Here is a 25,528-nt window from a genome sequence, read left to right as displayed (position 1 = left end):
TCTAATGAAGACTTTTATCATCTTGAGATCACTTGATTTTGTCAAAGACATGGTTTGGATACTCTGTTTTAGTGTTTTGGTTATTTATCTAATTGGGTTGACATATTTGTTGTTACCGACGTATAGGTCTAGGTTATGGACAAGTACACATTATCTATTCCACATTAGCACAACACATTATGGAGATGATTTATTATTGGTTGTTGTATTGAAGCCGACATCTTGTATTGCATCAAGATTTATTTTGTAATTGATTTTAATGTAATATTCTTAGTGATCCGACCTACACATTTGGTCTTACATTTTGTATAAATGTAAGATCTCATTTGTGAGATGAATGTAACATGTAAGAGTGTGGTATGGTATTTCGGTATGAGCGAATATTGAAGATCATATGAGCATATCATAGACAGAATCAAGCAAACATCATTTGAAGGTTAGAGGAAGGTTTGAAGGTGTTTATTTGAGCTTAAATCAGTACTGAATCCAACATTGGAGATACTATTTTAAGAAATTGATTATTTTAGGATTTAACCATCCTATTGTAGTCATTGCAACTCCCATTTGAGCAGTGTTCTCTAGGCATTTAGCCTTTCTGCATGTGTAGACCCCATTTGTATACACATACTATCTGCAGTAATATCATCTGATTGTGGGTAAGGTTTCCCACCATGTTTTTTTCCCTTATAGGGTTTCCAAATCAAAAATCTATGTGTTATGTGTTGTGGATGTTATTTCTATTTCCATTTCATGCATTAAGTTTTACCAGTATTGTTATTCATTGTTAATCTATTTAATCGACATTAAGATTCGTTTACCGATATTAAGTATAAAGTTGAAGTAATTTATATTTGGGTTGAAATTCATTGACAACTGATTCACCCCCCCCTCTTAGTTGTCCTTCCAGTTCCTAACAATTGGTATCAGAGCATTGTTGTCCTTTCTTAAATTCACAAAGAGAATTACTATCTCAGTAACCAATGTAGCATAGTCAAAAGGTTTGTTTATATCTCTATCTTGGATGTCCATACATAGCACCAACATATAGTTTTGGATCATGCTTCTAAATTATTTAACACATACTTGACACAAAGCATAGTATGTGTCTTTAAAGTATCCAGTAAATAGATTATTATTATAGGGAGCAACCTCTCTTGAAGTTAATTTCCTTTTATCTCTTTTCAAACTTGCAAGCCTATGTAATGCAAGTTTCTCCCCGTACAAATTCTCATTATTCTTATATTCCCTCTCCAAGTCCACTGGATTGATGGTCCAATCCATATTAGGATTTAGCATGAATACTTCATGAATTACCTCTTTTGTAAGAGTTGTCAATCTACCTCCCTCTATGTGATAATATGATGAAACAATAAGGATCTGGTCAACAACTCAGAGTGGGGGGGAATGAATTAGTAGATATAAAATAAACTAAACTTTCACCAAACATAATCCTAAATTAGAAACAACTTTCTAAACTAACCGGTTTAGTCACTGTATAAAAAAATGCAACTGCACTATCAAAATTTACCGATTGACCAAAACATCAATGACACAATGTAATGGATATGAAAGTCACATACCATTTAACCAAAACATTAAACCACTTTACTAACATTAGTAATAGCTCACTTCAAATCACTTTTGGTCATCTAAACATATCTAAGTGGCTCTACTAGTTAATCATATAACCATATCAAAACACACCACCAAAATCATTCACCACTTGATACAATGTTTTTTCACATGGAAACCCAAATGGGAAAAACCATAGTGGGGATGAATACCCATAAAAAATTTTGAACTCTTTTGAATTTCATGCTATTAGGAGCCAAGCCTTGTTAGAAGCTTATACAATAATGTCCTGTTAAGAACACATCCAATTATGGACCACCCGATTGAGGGATTGACTACAATACCTAACTAAAGGTAATACCTTGTTAGGAGAAACCTCGGTAGAGGATATCAAATCCAAGCTAATGGAGCACCTGGTTAGAGGATTTAAACAACACCAAGCCTGTTAAAACTTACCCAGTTAAGGGATTTAACTGTTGTAATGGTTAGAGAACAACAAGTTGTTTGCTGATCTAGAAATAGCACTACCTTTCTTAGTCAGATCCTTTTATGCTCCTATCTAACTTCACAACATTTTGTAGACACTCCTTCTGGTTTGGCAATAGTCTCACTACCACACTTAACCAAATTACCAACACAATTATAAATAACTCATCGAACTTAAATATAAATATAATAGGTCGGTAGCACATCACAAAACCTACAAATCCCATAGAGATTACAAACATATCGGTTCAATCATAACCATTGGATTACATAGCAATCAACTACACATTGTTAAAGACAACATCAACCACTCTTGGATCACTACACATTGGATCTTGTAGCTCATCACGTGTTTTCCACTTCATGCTATGCATTTGATCATGCCCAAGATAAACGGTTATCTTCACACACCAAAAACCACTTTGAAACTCATCAAATGAATCAAGCATATGTGAAATATTCATCTCTGATCATCATTCGATCATAGATCATCACAACCAATTCACAAGGCTCCATCGGTTAGGGTTCTGCATATCAATTGGTTAGGGTTACTAGTTGATCACTCTACTTGAATAATAATACCAATAGTGATTGCCTTCACTACTTTACTATTGGTTGCATTATTGCATCATTACTGGTTGCAATAGAGCTCCATTGCCAGTTAATATTGACATCAATGAGAACACTATACTTCATCAATGCAATCTTCATGCAAGTTCCAATAATATTCCCCTTTGGCATTGATGGCAATACAAATATCAATACACTTTGATTGTGATGATTGAGAGTAATGCACATACATAGGTATAGGAGTCTTGGTTTACACTCTACCCATATACTATCCTTCAATTGTATCTTCATGTATTCAACTGGTAACTGGCTATTCAATCATATATAGTTCTTCTCTCCCTTTGACAACAATGCCAAAGTGAAGGTTAACCATTACATGCTTCACTGATCTCTAACTAGTTTCTCGCCCTATGGAGTAGCTCCACTCTACACCAATCCTCCTTCAAGATTTTCAATAAGCTCAATGAGTGATGTCTTCCACATCTTCTTAATTGACTTCATGTAGGGGTACAACCCCTAACTTACCTCTAAGATACTCAAATGTAGCCTTAGGGAGAGGTTTAGTAAAGATATTTTCTAGTTGTTCCTTAGTAGATACATGCTCCAGTGACACATCTCTACTTTGCACTTTCTCTCTCAAGAAATAATACTTCAGCTCAATATGCTTTGTCCTAGCATGCAACACCAAGTTCTTAGAAATGTTTATTGCACTGGTGTTATCATAGAAAATCCTTACCGAGTTTGAAATCTTCAACTTGAAACCTTCCAAAATATGTTTCATCCAGATTGCTTGGGTACAATTCATATATGCTGCAACATATTCAGCTTCTACAGTTGATTGAGAGATACAACTTTGTTTCTTGTTACTCCAAGACACTAGTCTACCTCCAAGAAAAAATGCTCCTTCAATTGTACTCTTTATGTCATCATCATTTCCTACCCATTCTGCATCTATATAGACTTTTAAATCAAAGTCTCCTACATATGGATACCATAATCCATAATCAATTGTGTCTTTCAGATATCTGAAATTCTTTTGGTGACTACCATGTGTGTCTCCTTTGGGCTTTTATGAAATCTGGCAACAAATCCTACTGCATGAGAAATGTCCGGTCTATTGTGGACAACATAATGTAGTTTACCTATCATTGACTTGTACTCATTTTAATCAATTGATGCAAAATCATCCTCTTTAGACAATTTACAGCCTGTAACCATTGGTGTTCTAGGTGGTTTACAATCTCTTATTCCAAAAGTCTTCAATACTTCTTTCACATATTTGGACTATGTGATGAAAATACCTTCCTTTGTGTGTTGGATTTGCAAACCATGAAATTTTTTATCTCACCTACCAGTGACATCTCAAACTCATTCTTCATCTCATTAGCAAAATCATGACACATATCATCATTTCCTCCAAAAATGATATCATCCACAAATGCCTCACTTACCAGTATCTTATCTCCTTCTGACTTGATATATATGTTACTATATTCACTGGTTCTCTAAAAACATATCTTCACCAAGTGAGAGTGCAATTTTTCATACCATGCTCTAAGTGCTTGCTTCAGTCCATATAATGCCTTAAATGTAATTTGCACACCATGTCTTTTTCTATGGTTAAAACATAATCATCTAGTTGTTCTATGTAGACTTCCTCTTCAAATATTCCATTTAGGGATGCTAACTTAACATCCATCTAATATACTTTGAATCCTCTATATGCTACAAATGCAAGTAGAGTCCTTACCCCTTCCAATCTTGCAACTAGTAAAAATGTCTCACCATAGTCTTCACCTTCTTTTTGTGCATATCCTTTGCATACCAATCTAGATTTATTTCTGACCACTACTCCATATTCATTCAATTTATTCTTGAATACCCATTTTGTACCTATTACATTATTGTTCTTGGGTTTGGGTACCAATGACCAAGTATTGTTCTTCTTTATCTGGTAAAGTTCTTCTTCCATTGCCTTGATCTAGTCTTCATCTGTGAATGCTTCCTTTGAAGTTTTAGGCTCAATAGTGGAAATCATATAAGGGTTCTCTATAAGCTTTGTTCTTGTTAGCACACCTGCATTCAAGTCTCCAATAATCTAATCAGGGTTATGATTGAGTCTAACATACCTTGGAATGACATGATCTTGTTCCAGGTTCTTCTTCTTCTTCTTATGTTGGACCTCCCTGTTCTAATTGTATTGGGGATTCTATATTTTTTTTAGCAACTTATGGCTTCACCAGTTCCGATTCTAAAAATAGTGTGTAAGTTTCTTCTTCTTCCTTCTCTTTACTGGTTTCTCCTGATTTCTCAAGAAATTCATCAACTCAGACATTTACACTTTCAATGATCTTCTTGGTCTAGTTGTTGTAATACTTGTAAGTTTTTCTATTGGTGGAGTAACCAAGAAATATGCCCTCATCAATCTTGGCATCAAACGTACCAACATAATCACTTCTCTTGATAAAATATATGCTACCAAAGATCTTAAAGTAACTGACATTTGGTGATCTACCATACCAGTACTCATAGGGAGTTTTATCGTTACCTCTTTTAACTAGTATTTGGTTCATTGTGTAAACGTCTGTGCTAACAGCTTCTCTCCAGAATGTGTTAGCTACACCTCCTTGAATTAGCATAGTCCTAGTAGCTTCTAATGGTATGATGAATTAATAAGGATCCAGACAACTACCAAGAGTGGGGGTGAATCAGTAGATACAAAACAAACTAATCTTTAAAAAAACTCAAAAACCAACTCATAAAACAATTCCTAAACTAACCGGTTCAAACACCGAACAATAAACTATAACTACACTTACAAGTTTTTTGGTTAACTGATATAACAAAATAACATATCTGAAATATCAAACCATTTTACCAAAACATGAAACCACTTTACTAACAACAACAAAAGCACATTTCATATTACTGTCGGTCATTTTAACACATCTAAGTGGCTTTATTAGTTAAGAAAATTAACCATATAAAAAACATAACCACAAAAAAAATTCACCACTTGACACAATGATTTTTGACGTGGAAACTGTTAGTACCCAAAGGCAACTGAGAGGGGGGGGGTGGTGAATCAGTTGTCTATTAATTTTAACCCAAATATAACTAAATAAAACTTGATACTTAATACTAGTAAACCAAACTTAATGTCGGTTGACAGATTAGTAGTTAATATTAATACCAGTGAAACTTAATGCATAGAACAAAAAGAAAAACAACATCCACAACACATAACACATATATTTGGACATGGAAACCCTATAAGGGGAAAAACCACGGTGGGAAACCTTACCCATAATCAGATGATTCTATTGTAGATAGTATGTGTGTACAAATGGGGTCTGCACATGCAGAAAGGCCAACAGCCTAGAGCTCACTTCTCAATCACAAAATAGGAGTCACATTGACTACAATTGGATGGTTAAATCCAATGATAATGTTTCACTTAAAGTAGCATCTTCAATGTTGGATTCAGTACTGGTTAAGCTTTGATAATCACCTTCAAACCTTCCTTGAACCTTCTCTATGGTCTGCTCATATGATCTTCAATATTCGCACATACCATAACCTTACTTATAATATTCTACTTCTACTCATACCATATGTCATCTCACAAATGAGATCTTACATATATACCAAAACCTAAGACCAAATGTGTAGGTTGGCTACCCAAGAATATTACAATTAAACCAATTACAAATAAGTCAAGATGTGATGTGTCATGTCAGCTCAATACATTTACAGCAATATCCAATTAATTAAATCATCTCCATAATGTGTCATGCTGATCTGGAATAGATAATGCATGTCGGTCCATAACCTAGACCAATTTGTCGGTAAGAGCAAATATGTCAACTTGATTAGACCAATAACCAAAATACCAAAATCAAGTGTCCAAACCATGTCTTTGACATAACCAAGTGATCTCCAGATGATAACAAGTCATCTTTAGTGCCAGTGAACAATATATCGGTGACTACACATAAGTCATTGAACTTGCCGGTGAACATAATGTGTCGGTTCAACATAACCAAAGATATCTAGAAGGATAAGTGTTGACATCAATGACAAAAACAATGCAACACATCCATAATACCAAAAATCTCCCCCTTTGGCATTGATGGCAACACAAGATGTAAAAACATCTAAGTGCCAAAACAGAATGCCAAAAACCAAAAACCAACAATCTCCAAAATAGATCAAAAATAAATTCAGAGAGTATATATCTCTGTCGCAATTAATAATATCTCCCCAAAGGATAATTTTTTTCCCATAGATATCTCTCCCCCTTTGACATCAAATGACAAATAAATATAACTACTAGAACATACAACCAATTACAATAACCAATTGTTTTAACCAACTATTCCCCCTAAGAAGTAGCTCTCCTCCATCAAAGTTGGAAAAAGTTTCTCTGTTAATTATGTCAGTTTGATGCCAAGCATCAACTGTCTAGGTCTCTACTGGTGAGGGCATTACCCCAAACTTCTCTCTGAGATATTCAAAATTTTCCTTAGGCAAAGGTTTAGTAAAGATATCTACAATATTCTCTTTAGTATTCACATAAACCAATCTCACTTCTTTTTCTTCAACATTCTCTTTTAGAAAATTATATTTGATAGAAACATGTTTAGTCTTAGAGTGAAATACCAGATTCTTTGAGTACAATTAGTTGTTGCTGCAACATATTCTGATTTTGTTGTTGATAATGATGTACAACTATGTTTCTTGCTCAACCATGAGATCAATCTGCTACTAAGAAAGAATGCCCCGTTGGTGGTTCTCTTTCTATCATCTACATCTCCTACCCAATTTGCATCAATGTATGTACATAAATCAAAATTTTCATCTTTAGGATACCATAAACCAAGATTTGTTGTGCCTTGTAGATACCGGAAAATCCTTTTCACTACTGATTCATGATTTTCTTTAGGATTACTCTAAAATCTTCAAACAATACATACTACATTCATTATATCAGGTCTTGTTTATATCAAATACAGTAAACCTCCAATCGTAGATTTATATCTTGTTAGATTAACAAGAGTTGAATCATCCTTCAATGTCAATTTATCAGTTGTAGTCATAGGAGTACTTACCAGTTTAGAGTTTTCCATACCAAATTTCTTCAATAGTTCTTTCAAGTACTTTGTTTGACATATGAATATACCTTTGTTAGTCTGTGAAATCTGCAATCCTAAAAATAATTTTATCTCCCTAATCATAGACATTTCAAATTCTTCCTGCATCTTATTAGAAAAGTCTTTACACAATCCATCTTCTCCTCCAAAAATGATATCATCAACAAAAACTTCAATAACCAAGATGTCATCATTAGTCACTTTGAAATATAGGTTGTTGTCAGCATTACCTTTAGTGTAACCAAGTTTCAAAAGATATTTGTCCAATCTAGAATACCAAGCTCTAGGAGCTTGCTTCAATCCATACAAAGCTTTCCTTAATCTACAAACCATATCTTTATCATTTGTCAATGAAAATCCATCAAGTTGTTCAATGTAAACTTCCTCTTCAAGATCACCATTCAAAAATGCACATTTTACATCCATTTGATTTACTTGATAGTTCTTGTAGGCTGCAAATGCAAGAAATAATCTGACTACCTCAATTCTAGCTACCGGTGCAAAGGTTTCATTGTAATCAATTCCCTCTTTTTGTGAATATCCTTCACACACTAATCTTGCTTTATTTCTGATTACCTTACCATCTTCATTAAGTTTATTTCTGAATACCCATTTAGTTCTGTAGTCACATAAATCTCCACTTAATCAAATGAATATTTAGTACTTATTTGATTATTTAACCATCAATCGATAATTAATTAAATTTACCTTAACCCTCTTCTCCTATTAATTAAATAAATTATTTAATTTATTTGATTTAATTTACTTAACCAAATTCAAACCATTAATTAAATAAATAAATGATATTTGTTTAATTAAATCTTCTCTCACATTTAAATAAATTAACATTTATTTAAATCACCTTTATCCTCCACCCACTTGCATTTTCCTACAAAGGATAGTTGCACAACTATTTTAAATAAATAAATTATTTATTTAAAATCCTATTTATCCTCACCCACTTGAAACCTTTAATGGCTTCCTTCTAGAGTCTTCTCAAGCCTTTAATGGTTTCCCTTAAAGTCTTCAAACTCAATGACTTCTTTCTAGAGTCTTCTTAAGCCTTTAATGGTTTCACTTAAAGTTTTCAAACTTAATGCCTTCTTTCTAGAGTCTTCTTAAGCCTTTCATGGTTTCCCTTAAAGTCTTCAAGCATTTAAATGTTTTATCTTCCTTTTTCTCATGTAAATAAATCAAGATTTATTTAAATAAAATCCAAAATTCACATTCACATTTAAATAAATTAATATTTATTTAAATATCCATTCAAATGCAAATTACACCATTTAATTGAAATAAATGATTTTACTTCAATTGAAAATCCCAAAATTCCTCCCACTTGCATTCTCCTACAAAATCCACTTGCATGCCTAAATCCCTTCTAGATTCTTCTAACTCCTTCTAATTTTCTTAATCTTATCCTAATCATTGTCACATTCCTAAATAAAAGGAAGTCGCTTCTCAAAAACCTCCAAAGTCTTCAATAACCATTAAAGGCTTTATGTCTTCAAATGGTTAACCTCTAAAGTCTTCCAAACCATTAAAGGCTCTTACATAACCATTTATGGTTAACTCACCTTTTACCTTTGGTTAGAGACTTTCCTCTAACTTAACCATCCTTTTGACTCATGGGTCTCTTCAAAGCATTTATTTCTTTGACTAAGGTAACCATTTAACCCTTGCACATTCATTTATCCCTTGGATAAAAGGAATATCCATTAACCTAACCCTAACCCAACCCCCTAGGGTAACCATCATGTCCCCTCAAGCATTTGATCATCCTTATCTCTCCTCTCAAGCCTCCTCATGGTGACACTTGTCAACATGGGATTGGGTTGAAAGTCTCACATGGATTGAATATATTTCAATCCTAGTCCTTGTTAAGATTGCTCAATCTTAACCCTTCATTTCCCCATTTCTTCTATAAATAGAACCCTTATCCTCAAGCAAAGAAGGAAGCATTAGAGTATTATTGTGATATTGGTATTAGCATAGAGCTTTTTCATAGCATCACTATCTACACTTGCATATAATTTGTTTATCATATTCAACCATCTTGAATCTCCATATGGCATCCATGGCTAGTGCTAAAAGCTGAGAGCTACACTCATTTGGGACTTGGAGAGGAGAGGAACAAGGGAGGAGGAGCTATGAGCATGGTGGAAGGCATTTGGAGATGTCTTATTGCATTTATTTTCATAGTTAATGCTTTATTGTGTTTTTAGTGTCTCTCTTGGTATGCATGCTTAGACTAGTCTTTGGTTGATTAACACTAGTAGTTCTTTGTTTCTTGTTTTTTCTCTTATGTGTTATAACACCACATGTTTTGTCTGACTACCATCCATTTTACAGAGCATCAAGTTCCCATTACATTTTTGTGTTTAGGCCAGGGAACCAATGTCCATGTATTGTTCTTTTCAAGTTGTTCTAATTCATCTTCCATAGCTTTAATCCAATGTTTATCTTCACACGCCTCAATAATAGATGTTGGTTCAATTTGACAAATTAAATAGACCTCTTCATTTTCTAGTCTTCCTCTTGTCATAACACCTTGATACTTGTTCCCAATTAGCTGACTTTCAGAGTGATCCAGTCTTACATATTTGGGTGTGTTCACTTGTTGTTGTTCTTCAGTCACTGTGGAATTCCTTGATGATGCCAGTGTGACTGGATTCACACTCTATACTAGTGCACTCTATTTACATTCATTTATGATCATCTCAACTGCCGGTTCAAAATCTATAGACCTTGAATTTCCTCTAAAGTGTTCATCTATCTTCACATTTGCACTCTCAATGATTTTCTACAATCTTTTATTAAAACATATATATGCCTTTCTCTTAGATGAGTAACCAAGAAATATTACTTCATCACTTCTAGGATCAAATTTTCCAATATACTCATCTCTCCTAATATAGCATTTGCTTCCAAATATTCTGAAGTATTTAAGAGTAGGAGTATTACCAAACCATAGTTCATAAGGGATCTTATTGGTTTGACCTTTGATGTGAACTCTATTAAAAGTGTAAATTGTTGTATTCATTACTTGTCTCCAATACGCATGAGGTAGATTTTCTTCTAATATTATGCTTCTAGCTACATCCAGAATAGTTCTATTATTCCTTTCCACAACTCCATTTTGTTGAGGTGTCTGGGGTACTGATAGTTATCTTCTAATTCCATTCACTTCATATCATGTATTAAACTCTTTAGATGTAAATTCACCTCCTTGATCTAATCAAGTAAACATTTGACTTTCTTACCAGTTTCATTCTCTACCATTTCCTTGAATAGTTTGAATTTCCCAAAAGCTTCTAATTTCTCCCTGAGAAAAGTAACCCAACACATTCTAAAATAATCATCAAATATTAGCATAAAATATATATCTCCCTATAGACTTCCTGTTCTTGCCAGACCACACAAGTCAGTATGAATTAAATCAAGAACATTATTGGATTTATCATAAATACTCTTAAAAGTTTTTTTAACTTGCTTTCCCATTTGGCATTCCTTACATACCAGGTATGTAATTCCCATACCCTAGTTAGACTTTTAAAACCCGTTTGACCATGATTGACTTCCTGTGTGGCATTCTTGAATGGTAGATTTACCAATATGCAATGTGTAGTTTAGACAATATAAATAAATTGTGCATACTTATTATTGTGCTTTTGCATCGATTTTCGTGTAAATGTAATTGCTTCCTAACCCTTGAAGATAAATCTTGAGCTAACGCCTTCATTGAATATGTATATGTATATGCGTGCTTGTATGAATTCATGGGTGCAGGAGATTGCAGGTACAACACCGCTTAGGGCAAGGTTCATCTCCTTTGGAATTTGCAAGGTTGAGTATGCTCCTTCATCTTTTGAATTTGGATTTAGTGGTCATATAACTCTCGTCTTGCCTTAGCCATGGTTAGGTGAGCATCGTGCGTGGATTCGTGGAGTTTGCTCTTCATTGGGATGTGTGTTGGGAGATTTGGAGGACTCCCTCGATTTGCGTGCCTTGCGCGAGGTAAGTGAGGTTTGTGATCCTAAGTATTAAATTCAAATTTATGAGTAGACGAGCACATTAGAAATTTAGAAATTTAAATGGGTAGCTTCTTTTATATGATTAATCATTAAATTAAGAGATTGCTTTAAATTGTTATTGTAGCAAGCTTAAGGTATTTAACTGGGGTTAGTGTGCTCATTTACGCATTTGTAACTTTTATGCATTTGTAGTTGAGAAATTTGAATAAACAAGACTCTTGCATTAGATTAGTCATTTATTTAAAAATGTCGCTTTATTATGTTATAGCGAGTTAATCTAATAGCTAATTTTAAAATAACGAATTTATTGAGTTATGCGTTTTAGAAAGGAAAATTTTAAAGTCCTTGGGAGATAGAAATAAATTACTCATTTTCGGATTTTGGAAGGAAAAGGGGTAAATTATTATTATTTAAAAGAAATTATTCCCTTTTTACTTGTATAGTTGATATAGTATAAAAAGATTGATTTTTAGAAAATTAAAATTTAATCAAAACGCCTCACCCGGTCAATAGTTCCAAAATATAAATGTAGAACTAAATCGATATTGAGAAATTAAAAATTTAAAAAGAAATAGAAGCATTATAATTTTAATAAGGAAAACAAATGAGATGTATTAAATAAGGTAAATGAATGACTTCCATTTCATTTTCATTCATTTTATTTCAAAAAATAAATGCCTAATTTCGAAATTGAAAATTAGGGCAAAATTAGGGTTCTCTTTTTAACCTAGTTTTGTAAGCATTTTGGGGGTTCTTGGCTTGGGAGTTTTTTTGGAGAAAAATGGGGGGATTTGCATGGGAGCAACAGATTGGGGAAGCTCTTCATCAAGATTCATGCCCGGAATTTGCACTATGAGGTAGGATTCGAATCCACTACCTTATTTATTTGTTAAATACAAAAAAAAAATGGTTTTACCCATGAATGATTTGGGGTTTAGTTTTCAGTTTACTTTCAGACTTGGCTGTTTCTTGAATCAAAACCTTGTTCTTAATGGATTTGTGATTTTAAACTTGATGAGGAATTATTTTTCCCATAATGTAGTTTTTGGTAAAATCCAAAAAATGAATGGATTTGTGAAAAAAAAGGATAATGGAAGATTTGTGGTATGTTAGTTGTTTCATTCTATGTTTTCCTTCAAAAAGAAAAAAAAAAAAAACACAGAAAGAATAAATATTTGGGGATTTTAGGGGGATTGTATTTGTTTTCTTTTAAATTTGTTATGACCCAGGAAAATCTGTTTTTTTGTTGCCTGTTTTTGTTTTGTTATTTTAAAAAAAAAAATTAAAAAAAAAAATGCTTTTTAAACACCCCCCCCCATCCCTGCTGGTAGCAACTGCTACTGTTAGTAGCAGCGCTACCAGAGGTAGCTGACTGCTACCAAATGGTAGCAGCGCTACCAAAGGTAGTGGCCTGCTACCATTTGGTAGCAGCGCTACCAATGGTAGCTGGGCTGCCAGGGGGGAGGGCCCACGTGGGTACCCTCCCACTCTTTATTTATTTATTTTTTTTAAATTAAAAAAAGTTTATCATATTTTATTTTTAAATTATTTATTTATTTTTATTTATTTTATATAAATGTTTTAAAAATAAATAAATGAATATATGCATATAGGATATAAAAAAATATAAAAAAAATAGAGAAGAATCAGATTAACAAGAGAATTCAAAATTAGTAAAGGGATTTACATTCAGTTCTTTGATATTATTTAATGTTAAATTCAGTTTCTTATACTAATAATCTAGGATTATTAATAAATATATATTGGACCTTAGGGAATCAACATGAGTAAATCCATACTTGAATACAAGTTTTCTTTTAAATTTCATATTGGTTTCAGCATACTCAAGTTAACACTTATTTTTAACATGGACTAAATAGTCATGGTGGACTAATACGAATTTTTTAAAATAAAAGTTAAATTATCAAATCCATAAACTTGGACGACATTAATGGTTAAACAGATATGACAAAACGAATACCTCTACCCGATAATGCCTATGCTGAATTAAACTTCTATTATTGAATTCGGTTATGAAATGGTAAGACTTGGCATGACAGTGTTTGGTTGAAAGTAGGTCAAGCCCTAGTTAGGATATCGTCAAACAAGAGAATCTAGGGTTGTTTGTTTTCTTTTGTTATGATTCAAATGACCCGCTTTTAAAAGGGATCACTATGTAATAATCTAACGAGGTAGATGTTGAATAGTGTATGTGCTCGCCTAAAAGGCAGAGTTGTAAAGACATGTAAATATGTAACTTTAACTATATTGAATGCCAAAGGGGTCTTGCAGTTGAGCAGACCCGGAGATGTAGCCCATCAGGGGTGAACTCCGAGATCATATCTGGGTTATGCGATGTTTATGGCGTACTTTGTTTTATGTTTTAAATTATCGTGAATGATTGTATTCTTGCATAAGTGTATGGTGAAAATTTAATGAATTCAAATTTAAGTGCATAACAGTAATCATCTGGATAAATGTAGTTATTGAAGTTCATAAAACGTTGTAAATTATGAGTATGACAAAATATTTAAATATTGTAATTAAAGTTGTGGAAAAAGTAATTTGATAATGTTAAACGTAGTAATAATGGAAAGGACCTCGCTAGATTACTTCATTGGATTAATTTGTTAATAAGTATGTTAATGGAATGAATGTAAAAGGGAAAACAAGTTAAAACTTATGTCACAACTCCCAGATTGAGATTAAAAGGTTGAACATTATATAAACATCTATCTTTTTACCTTAGTGAATGAAATTCACATCATGTTAATTTTGCTTCATTGCATTGGATGATTTGTTAAGTTATTTCACTCTTTAATCATAACCAATAACCCTCATCAGATTAATTTGATAATTCGTGTGGACTCAACTAGGCATCCATGTTGTATATTGGATGGATATACTTAATAATCCATGTTGTAATTATAATCAATAATTCTCACTAGATTTATTTTATAATTGGGTGAACTCAATTAGATATCCATATTTTTAATCCCTTATAAAAGGAATCCCTCATGATTGCTAAAATTGATCTAAAATGGGAAAGTGATTGATTTGTTGTTAATACATTAAATCTTAGTAAAAGCATCCCTCGCATATTAATTCATTTAACAAAAAGAAAAAAAAAAAGTGATTTGCAACAAGATAATTGTAATTCAATCCTAATGGAAGAGCATCTCTTGGAACTTATACCTGAATCTTGAAATGTTAGATATTATCTTGCTAACTATATCTTAAAGTTAAAGGATGAACTCTTGTGGCTCAATACATTTTCAACGTAATGATTCTAGCCATCCAGTAGTATTATTTTAAAACTCCAAATGAATTCCCATGGCTACTCACATCATACCTTTCATAAAGGAGCTTCGACTCATCAGTTGGCTATGCACGAAACCAAATGAAGGGACCTCACTCTATTAGTTGTAGTTAATCCTTAAGGAATGAACTTTTCTTATTAACCAAACTTTTTTTTTAATATTTAAAAAAAGAGATATCAAATGTGGGTATATATTTTAAAATCAAATGAAGGAATCCTCGTTTTATTAATCGTAGTTTAACCTTAAATGAATTAAACTCATTAGGCATATTCTTAAACATTAAAGGATGAAATCAATTGTGAATGGATACCACAACCCAAGGAAGAAATTACATGAACCCCTTTGGGGGGCCTCTTAATGTAATTATGAAAATTAGTGCATTGAATAAACAACTCCTCAGTGACCTCCTAACCACCAAAGTAAATGAAAGCCTCCTAAAATTTTAAGATGTCATATCTATGAACACTTATGTAATTAAGATCTATGCAATATCTCGTAATTAAGATATCCAGAATTAATGGATCTAATGACGCAAGTTGAGTTAGGTGTAAGGTTATGTAATCGCGTTAGGAAGCTCCTTAGGATTGTTTGAGCCTTCCGCGGTGATGTCTAAGTTGACAGATAACTCCAATGTATTTCAATGTCGTGTCTAATTATGAACTGAGTTAACTTAAAACTATCTTAATGTTGTAACTCTTCATCAACGCTCTTAATTATTATCTTTAAAAAAAAATAAAAAATTTTACACTCTAAATGAGTGTTTTTAACTTAAACCCTTAGGGGTTTCCTGGCGGGGCATTACACTTGGTATCAGAGCCCATGTTGCAACACTGGGATCTCTGGTTTCGCTTGTGCCCTTAGTTGTTGTGTGTGTGTCTATCTTATGTTGTATGCTGGTCCACCTTGATGTGAGGGTGTGATTTAACAAACCCTACTTGTGTGTAACGTGTGTGTTCACACTTTGTTTTCACCTCAATGATGTGGGTGTTTTGGGAATAATTATAGGTGTTTTGTCTGCTTAATGAGGTCTTGGTCTACGATTTCTCTTACTTCAAAAGGGAGTCGTATGTACCTTCATTTTTGATTTATTTTCCTCTTTGACTAATCCATCTAAGTTGGTTGTTAATATCTTGAACCTAAAAGTACGAAATGTGTTGTTTGTGGTTTTGGCTCTATTTTAATGATTGTCCACTTTAAAAACTAGTATGGCAAATATTAATGCTTATTATGTAGAAATTTAGAGATTATGACTCTTCCTCTTCTCCCTCTAGTAAATAAAAGGATTTGATATGGGTAGTTATCTCTTATTTAAGTTTTCTTATTGCAAGAAAAAGGATGATATTTCTTGAGCCCTTGTGTAAGCCTCATAATGTCTTGCGCTTTAGATTGTGTAAAAGAATGATTTGGGAGTTAATTTTCGGTTAATGATAGGAAATTGTATATTTGCATCAAAAAGGTTCTCCATGTGCTTGGTAGGAGTAATATAATTAAATTTCATCTTAAGTAAGGTGCTTCAAAATGCGTAAAGTTGATTTTGTGAAAAATTGCTTGATGTGGAAGGAAAACCAAAAGGGGACATGTTGTAGTAGCTTCAAGAGTAAGTTGATGTGCTCCTCAAAAGATTGTTTTATGTGCTTACTCAACTAGTGTGATTAGGACCTATTAAGTGGCGCACTTTTAACTTACTTTGGATATGGGTAATTGTCTTATTATGTTTCGAAATGAGTAAATAAAAGACTTGCTGATTTGTATGCACTAAATGTGTAAAAAATCTAGGAGATAGCTCTTCATTTACCTCCTTGTTATATTAAGAATTTCCAATGTTAGATTTGATGTATTATTGTATTGTATTGTATTACGAATAGTGACTGTGCTCTAGAAGACTTGTATTACAAAAAGAAAATTTGGTCATTTTGAATTCTTGTTCGGAAAACTAGAACATTATAGTGCAGCAATAATGATTAGAAATGTCATGTTAGGATGTTTTGGCACCTTCCTAAAGATAGCAAAATGAAAACCGTGCAACTCAAATGATAAACTTATATCCGAGTATATGGTGTGATTTTGAAATTCTTGTGTATTCGTAGGAAATAGTTGATTTTCCAACTCTCTTCCTCCTCTTGTCTAAAATATAGGAATTGTTGTTTTTGAAACATTATTTGGAATGCAGTGATTTAAAGAAATTCTTATAATGCATATGAAATATTATGTTGCTTTGGGCTTCTAATTGAAAGGGGAACATGTTTGCATCTTAAAAAAAAAAGAAATTGCATAGTTAGTAATGTGAGTGAAAATGCTTAGGGAAGATTGAGAAAGATATCAGAATGATGTTATTACTTTGTGTAAATTTGAATTGTTGAAAATATCAGTACGTGGATCTAGAGTAAACTTTGTTTGGTGGTTCATGTGTTAAGCATAATTAAAACTTCCCTTAAGTATATGTTAGCATAATGTAAAGTGCACCCCGTAAATGTGACTAAACCAGTAATGGTGCTATTCTGTGTGTGTTGTGAGAAAACCCGTACTTGCCTTGTGTGCCCATGGGATGGTGAAGTAATCAACCATGGGGAATATGTTTGTTTATGAGTATGGGAAACCATACCTATCTATGTGATGTTGCTTATTTGTTTCCTTACTGAGTGCCAACCCACAGGTTGTTGATAAGTCAGTATGTGAAGGGGTAGTAGTAGAAGTCACCATTCCTTGAATAGCATGAACAGCGTATGAGTAATGTCGACGCGAAGCGACTTTAGCTTCCCTATTTTGAGGAAAAGTATGGTTTTGTAACGAAACTATAACATAGGTGTACTCAATACTTCCCCTTGTGATGAACCGATTTATGAGGTTCATGTGTGCCAGCCTTATTCCTATCCCTTATCTTGAGCATATAAATGACAGTTTTTGAGCATATTGTTGGATTCCACTGGAGCATCTGTTGCCTTGTCTTCATGAGAGGCGTGTTATTTTCTTACATAAGTTGCCAACTGGCTAGTGTTGGTAGACTTATGGGTAGACCTTAGCCATGTATACCTCTGGCTTACGGTGAGTATCTTGAGAGGAACATCGCTATGCGGAGTGTGACCAGTGCGTGCCTTATCCGCGGGGTACACTGCCATGCGGGATACGTCCATTGCGTGCTTTGTCCGCTTGGAGTATTGCCATGTCGTGCTGAGACACGATGCGGGATGTAGTAGACATTTCCATGCGGCCTACCGCTAGGTATTGGGTAGAGCCATGCCACGTGACGACGTGATGCGGGGTGATGTTGAGGTGCACACTGCCATGCCATGTGGATGTGTGACTTGGCCACACCACATGATGAGCTACTAGGATAGCTAGACGATTGTTCCTTCCTTCCTCGTTGGTGGCTAGCTATTAGTCACATAGTGATGTAATGTGCACTTATGAAATTCTTTTATTTATTTATTTTCTTGTGGGCCAGCAATTTATTTTACTTTGATCTTGACAGTTTAGCCACGATCTTGCGATCTTGATTTTACTTGATTTGAAGTTGCAAATCCAGAAATTATTTTCTTGTTTTATTGTTGGATTTGACCAATATTATCTTTAATCTTTTGTACTTTGGTGGCTAAATCGGTTTATCCTTGTTGTTTTCGTATGCTGGTCTTGTGTTGTAATGTGAATTCCTCTCCAAGAACGTAGGAGATAGGCTTGGATGAGTGTATACGAGGAAGTAGACGCAAGGAACCTTGAGGATGGAGGTATGTGAGGCTGTGAAAAACAGCTAGGATCCACTACCTACCTATGAGAGGTGACTATCTCTTGGAGGCTAAACACCTTACACAACAAGGGATATTCACGAGGGACTTGTATGGAAGGTAGCACCGCTATGGTGTACCCTAGCACCATCAAGCCCTCGAGTGAGATGTTGGATATTTGTTGATCATGTATTTATTCTGAGAGCAGACATAGAGATGTGGATCATATATGTTACCTTTGACCGAGCATTAGACATGCTCACATGTGGCCTATTGTGTTGTGTAAACCAGTCTTGTGGATGGATATTATGTGTAATCATGGATTAAATGGTATTAACTTGTCACTATGTTATGGGGCATAGTCATTGGAAAGGTTCTTGTATGTCAGAAAAATGTAAACAATTGAGTTCTTACATTGCTCTTATTTGACGAAAGTTAACTTGGTTGTAAAAAAAAAAAAAATTGATATGTGAAGCTAGTTCTATGCGATAAAGTTTTGTGAAAGAGATGAATTGGTGAGGGAAATTGGCCTTGAGAGCATATTTTCTTGTCTTGTTTGATAAATGAGTATGATAACTGTGCTTATATATTTTAAATTGCTTAAATTTGGTGAAATAAAAAGGGAAAAAGTCTCGTATCCTTGCTATGATTGAGTGTAAATTATAGAATATTTGAAGGTGTGAATGATGTTAGATGCATTTTTATTGATGAATAATGTTTTAAAGTGTTGACAAAATAGTTGTTTGTGCAAATTGATAATTGTTAATTGAGTTTAAGGACTAATAAGTGTTGCAGGACTTCCGTTTAACTTTGCGACTTCCAGGAGTAAGTCGGAACCTAGGGGGGGAGAATGTAATGCCCATACCCTAGTCGGACTTTTAAAACCCGTTTGACCATGATTGACTTCCTGTGTGGCATTCTTGAATGGTAGATTTACCGATATGCAATGTGTAGTTTAGACAATATAAATAAATTGTGCATACTTATTATTGTGCTTTTGCATCGATTTTCGTGTAAATGTAATTGCTTCCTAACCCTTGAAGATAAATCTTGAGCTAACGCCTTCATTGAATATGTATATGTATATGCGTGCTTGTATGAATTCATGGGTGCAGGAGATTGCAGGTACAACACCGCTTAGGGCAAGGTTCATCTCCTTTGGAATTTGCAAGGTTGAGTATGCTCCTTCATCTTTTGAATTTGGATTTAGTGGTCATATAACTCTCGTCTTGCCTTAGCCATGGTTAGGTGAGCATCGTGCATGGATTCGTGGAGTTTGCTTTTCATTGGGATGCGTGTTGGGAGATTTGGAGGACTCCCTCGATTTGCGTGCCTTGCGCGAGGTAAGTGAGGTTTGTGATCCTAAGTATTAAATTCAAATTTATGAGTAGACGAGCACATTAGAAATTTAGAAATTTAAATGGGTAGCTTCTTTTATATGATTAATCATTAAATTAAGAGATTGCTTTAAATTGTTATTGTAGCAAGCTTAAGGTATTTAACTGGGGTTAGTGTGCTCATTTACGCATTTGTAACTTTTATGCATTTGTAGTTGAGAAATTTGAATAAACAAGACTCTTGCATTAGATTAGTCATTTATTTAAAAATGTCGCTTTATTATGTTATAGCGAGTTAATCTAATAGCTAATTTTAAAATAACGAATTTATTGAGTTATGCGTTTTAGAAAGGAAAATTTTAAAGTCCTTGGGAGATAGAAATAAATTACACATTTTCGGATTTTGGAAGGAAAAGGGGTAAATTATTATTATTTAAAAGAAATTATTCCCTTTTTACTTGTATAGTTGATATAGTATAAAAAGATTGATTTTTAGAAAATTAAAATTTAATCAAAATGCCTCACCCGGTCAATAGTTCCAAAATATAAATGTAGAACTAAATCGATATTGAGAAATTAAAAATTTAAAAAGAAATAGAAGCATTATAATTTTAATAAGGAAAACAAATGAGATGTATTAAATAAGGTAAATGAATGACTTCCATTTCATTTTCATTCATTTTATTTCAAAAAATAAATGCCTAATTTCGAAATTGAAAATTAGGGCAAAATTAGGGTTCTCTTTTTAACCTAGTTTTGTAAGCATTTTGGGGGTTCTTGGCTTGGGAGTTTTTTTGGAGAAAAATGGGGGGATTTGCATGGGAGCAACAGATTGGGGAAGCTCTTCATCAAGATTCATGCCCGGAATTTGCACTATGAGGTAGGATTCGAATCCACTACCTTATTTATTTGTTAAATACAAAAAAAAAATGGTTTTACCCATGAATGATTTGGGGTTTAGTTTTCAGTTTACTTTCAGACTTGGCTGTTTCTTGAATCAAAACCTTGTTCTTAATGGATTTGTGATTTTAAACTTGATGAGGAATTATTTTTCCCATAATGTAGTTTTTGGTAAAATCCAAAAAATGATTGGATTTGTGAAAAAAAAGGATAATGGAAGATTTGTGGTATGTTAGTTGTTTCATTCTGTGTTTTCCTTCAAAAAGAAAAAAAAAAAAAACACAGAAAGAATAAATATTTGGGGATTTTAGGGGGATTGTATTTGTTTTCTTTTAAATCTGTTATGACCCAGGAAAATCTGTTTTTTTGTTGCCTGTTTTTGTTTTGTTATTTTAAAAAAAAAAATTAAAAAAAAAAATGCTTTTTAAACACCCCCCCCCATCCCTGCTGGTAGCAACTGCTACTGTTAGTAGCAGCGCTACCAGAGGTAGCTGACTGCTACCAAATGGTAGCAGCGCTACCAAAGGTAGTGGCCTGCTACCATTTGGTAGCAGCGCTACCAATGGTAGCTGGGCTGCCAGGGGGGAGGGCCCACGTGGGTACCCTCCCACTCTTTATTTTTTTTTTTTTTTTAAATTAAAAAAAGTTTATCATATTTTATTTTTAAATTATTTATTTATTTTTATTTATTTTATATAAATGTTTTAAAAATAAATAAATGAATATATGCATATAGGATATAAAAAAATATAAAAAAATAGAGAAGAATCATATTAACAAGAGAATTCAAAATTAGTAAAGGGATTTACATTCAGTTCTTTGATATTATTTAATGTTAAATTCAGTTTCTTATACTAATAATCTAGGATTATTAATAAATATATATTGGACCTTAGGGAATCAACATGAGTAAATCCATACTTGAATACAAGTTTTCTTTTAAATTTCATATTGGTTTCAGCATACTCAAGTTAACACTTATTTTTAACATGGACTAAATAGTCATGGTGGACTAATACGAATTTTTTAAAATAAAAGTTAAATTATCAAATCCATAAACTTGGACGACATTAATGGTTAAACAGATATGACAAAACGAATACCTCTACCCGATAATGCCTATGCTGAATTAAACTTCTATTATTGAATTCGGTTATGAAATGGTAAGACTTGGCATGACAGTGTTTGGTTGAAAGTAGGTCAAGCCCTAGTTAGGATATCGTCAAACAAGAGAATCTAGGGTTGTTTGTTTTCTTTTGTTATGATTCAAATGACCCGCTTTTAAAAGGGATCACTATGTAATAATCTAACGAGGTAGATGTTGAATAGTGTATGTGCTCGCCTAAAAGGCAGAGTTGTAAAGACATGTAAATATGTAACTTTAACTATATTGAATGCCAAAGGGGTCTTGCAGTTGAGCAAACCCGGAGATGTAGCCCATCAGGGGTGAACTCCGAGATCATATCTGGGTTATGCGATGTTTATGGCGTACTTTGTTTTATGTTTTAAATTATCGTGAATGATTGTATTCTTGCATAAGTGTATGGTGAAAATTTAATGAATTCAAATTTAAGTGCATAACAGTAATCATCTGGATAAATGTAGTTATTGAAGTTCATAAAACGTTGTAAATTATGAATATGGCAAAATATTTAAATATTTTAATTAAAGTTGTGGAAAAAGTAATTTGATAATGTTAAACGTAGTAATAATGGAAAGGACCTCGCTAGATTACTTCATTGGATTAATTTGTTAATAAGTATGTTAATGGAATGAATGTAAAAGGGAAAACAAGTTAAAACTTATGTCACAACTCCCAGATTGAGATTAAAAGGTTGAACATTATATAAACATCTATCTTTTTACCTTAGTGAATGAAATTCACACCATGTTAATTTTGCTTCATTGCATTGGATGATTTGTTAAGTTATTTCACTCTTTAATCATAACCAATAACCCTCATCAGATTAATTTGATAATTCGTGTGGACTCAACTAGGCATCCATGTTGTATATTGGATGGATATACTTAATAATCCATGTTGTAATTATAATCAATAATTCTCACCAGATTTATTTTATAATTGGGTGAACTCAATTAGATATCCATATTTTTAATCCCTTATAAAAGGAATCCCTCATGATTTCTAAAATTGATCTAAAATGGGAAAGTGATTGATTTGTTGTTAATACATTAAAGCTTAGTAAAAGCATCCCTCGCATATTAATTCATTTAACAAAAAGAAAAAAAAAAAGTGATTTGCAACAAGATAATTGTAATTCAATCCTAATGGAAGAGCATCTCTTGGAACTTATACCTGAATCTTGAAATGTTAGATATTATCTTGCTAACTATATCTTAAAGTTAAAAATTGAACTCTTGTGGCTCAATACATTTTCGACGTAATGATTCTAGCCATCCAGTAGTATTATTTTAAAACTCCAAATGAATTCCCATGGCTACTCACATCATACCTTTCATAAAAGAGCTTCGACTCATCAGTTGGCTATGCACGAAACCAAATGAAGGGACCTCACTCTATTAGTTGTAGTTAATCCTTAAGGAATGAACTTTTCTTATTAACCAAACTTTTTTTTTAATATTTAAAAAAAGAGATATCAAATGTGGGTATATATTTTAAAATCAAATGAAGGAATCCTCGTTTTATTAATCGTAGTTTAACCTTAAATGAATTAAACTCATTAGGCATATTCTTAAACATTAAAGGATGAAATCAATTGTGAATGGATACCACAAACCAGGGAAGAAATTACATGAACCCCTTTGGGGGGCCTCTTAATGTAATTATGAAAATTAGTGCATTGAATAAACAACTCCACAATGGCCTCCTAACCACCAAAGTAAATGAACGCCTCCTAAAATTTTAAGATGTCATATCTATGAACACTTATGTAATTAAGATCTATGCAATATCTTGTAATTAAGATATCCAGAATTAATGGATCTAATGATGCAAGTTGAGTTAGGTGTAAGGTTATGTAATCACGTTAGGAAACTCCTTAGGAGTGTTTGAGCCTTCTGCGGTGATGTCTAAGTTGACAGATAACTCCAATGTATTTCAATGTCGTGTCTAATTATGAACTGAGTTAACTTCAAACTATCTTAATGTTGTAACTCTTCATCAACGCTCTTAATTATTATCTTAAAAAAAAAAAAAAAAAAAAAATTACACTCTAAATGAGTGTTTTTAACTTAAACCCTTAGGGGTTTCCTAGCGGGGCATTACAGGGTATGAGGTTTCACAATCTTAGGTAAATCCCTTAGTTCCTTAGTTGAACTAATCTTTATAATGCAATCCAAATTCACATGACAAAGTCTTTTATGCCATAACCAACTTTCATCAATATGTGAAATCAAGTATGTCTTTTCATTGTTATTCAAATGAAAGATATTACCTCTAGTCTGATTATGGGTTGCAATCTCTAAACTAGTTCTGTTCATGATTTTTCATTTACCATTCTTGAACTGTAACTAAAATCCCTTTTCAACTAATTAACCAACACTCAAAAGATTATGCATCAAACCTTCAACATAATAAATGTTATCAGTATTGTGCTTGTACCATCAACAGATATAGTACCTTTTCCTTTGATCAAACAAACTTTATCATCCCCAAATCTTACTAGACCTCCATTCTATTCCTCAAAACATAAGAATTTACTTTTATCACCAGCATATGATGTGAACATCCAAAATCTATAATCCATTCATCCTTTTCTTCAATTTTAGTTGCTAGGGCCTGCTCTACTAATGGAATAGTAGGTGCCAGTTGATCTTCTTTTATTGCAACAAAATCCCATCCATTGTCTGTCGGTTCTTCATCAGAATCATCATTAACTCCTTCATCAGCCTAGTAACATGATTTGTCTCTATTTTTCTTAAATCTCTATCTTTGATATTCAGGGTTAGGCTTATATGTTCTTTTAGCTTCTTCTCTCAATCTTTCATGTCTATCAGGACATCTAGATGCCATATGACCAACTTTATTGTAGTTAAAACATTTAAATGGTGTTTTACCTTCATACTTACTACCAATAGGACCTTTAGGAATTTTCCTTGCAAATAGTGCTTCAAGTTCTTCCAGTTCTTCATTTTCCTTTCTAATATCTTCAAGTTATCTTGCATAAAGTGATTTCCAATCAGATTTATTAGATGATGATGATGATGATGCAGATGATGATGCTTTGAAGGCTAAATACATCTTAATTGTAGCAACATGACCAAATTCCTCAAGTTCAAATGCTAAAAGTTTTCCAACCAAGGTATCTCTAGATATTGATGTATTAGATATTGTTCTCAACTCATTAATAGCAATTACTTTCATTTTGTATGCCAGTAGAAATTCTCTTAAAAAGTTAGAAATAATTTTATCTTCACTAAAGGAACCTCCACAACATTGTATTCCCAAAACAATTT

Source organism: Cryptomeria japonica, chromosome 10 (assembly GCF_030272615.1).
Source record: "Cryptomeria japonica chromosome 10, Sugi_1.0, whole genome shotgun sequence".
NCBI lineage: Eukaryota > Viridiplantae > Streptophyta > Pinopsida > Cupressales > Cupressaceae > Cryptomeria > Cryptomeria japonica.
The sequence above is the reverse complement of the archived record's forward strand: the minus strand, read 5'-3'. Positions refer to the sequence as shown.